A 1,075-nucleotide genomic window follows, 5' to 3' on the forward strand; every position below is an offset into this window, starting at 1 on the left:
GGGGGGGGGGAGCCAGATTCACACATCACAGTACACAGGTTTCATCTGAGAAGACTCAATCAGGGAAGCCCCCCCAAGAACAGTACCAGACAGGCGTGAAAAAAGATTCATTTGTTCAACAAACACTTAGGAAGCATCAACACTGTCGGGGACAGTCCTAGGAACAGGTGGTACAAGTCACATTATTAAAGTCCCCATCCTCACTCCACTTATACAGTAGTGGAGAAGTTGTACTGAACCTGAGTGTTTTACCATTCAAACCTGAGACCCTCACCGTCTGTAAACCTTTAGTGTGTCCTGAATTCACCCAGGGCCACACTTAGAAGGAAGGAATGCCACTGTAGGTGGCAGTTGTTTCTCATGGGAGCTTTTCAACTATTTCAGGCATCTCAGGAAATACAGTCATGCGCCACTTAATGATGGGAACACATTCTGAGGGAAGGGCATTGTCAGGTGCATCGCTGTGTGAGCATCACAGTGCACTTCCCTAAACCCAGAAGGCATAGCCTGCTACACACCTGGGCCATATGGTACAGCCTAAGGCTCCTCGCTGAACTGCCGGGTCGTTCTGAGGACGAGGGCGGGGTGGGGAGACCCCTTCTGCTCTGGCTGCTGGAGAACACACGCAGGTCCTCCAGAGTTGGGGGCAGGTTGTCTTGCCCACTCCCTCTCCCTGCTTTGCTCTATTTGTCACTGTATGAATCTTGAGCCCCTCTTGTCCCATCACTGATTCCTGCCGCACCCAGCATCCTCAGTATCTCAGAATTGACTCCAAAGTGGGCAAGGGAAACAATATGATTATCGTAGATGCTCCTGGATGGAGATTCTGTTCCCAAAAAAGGGAGGACAATGACACTTGCTGGCTGTTCCCTTATCTCACAGTGTTAGGGAAGAGCACAGGTGGCTCAGGGAGCTGAACCCTGACGGGAAACCCCCTCGGCCCTGCACAGGCCTCTGCCGTCTGCCCTGGGCGCTCAGCACCCTTCCAAACAGTGCAGGTGCCAATGGCCTAAGCCCTGCCTGCACGGGGAACCATCTTTCTTGGGGGGGGGGGGGGGGGGGGGGGGGAGGGGGG

At 53.7% G+C, this 1,075-nt stretch overlaps 1 protein-coding gene across 2 annotated transcripts in view; it reads right to left on the reverse strand.

The window, feature by feature from the left end:
* Positions 1–1,075, reverse strand: part of HAUS8 (HAUS augmin-like complex, subunit 8) — a 24,142-nt gene that overhangs the window by 759 nt on the left and 22,308 nt on the right. The window lies entirely within an intron of this gene.

The sequence above is a fragment of the Galeopterus variegatus genome, unplaced genomic scaffold (assembly GCF_000696425.1).
Source record: "Galeopterus variegatus unplaced genomic scaffold, G_variegatus-3.0.2 Scaffold2126, whole genome shotgun sequence".
NCBI lineage: Eukaryota > Metazoa > Chordata > Mammalia > Dermoptera > Cynocephalidae > Galeopterus > Galeopterus variegatus.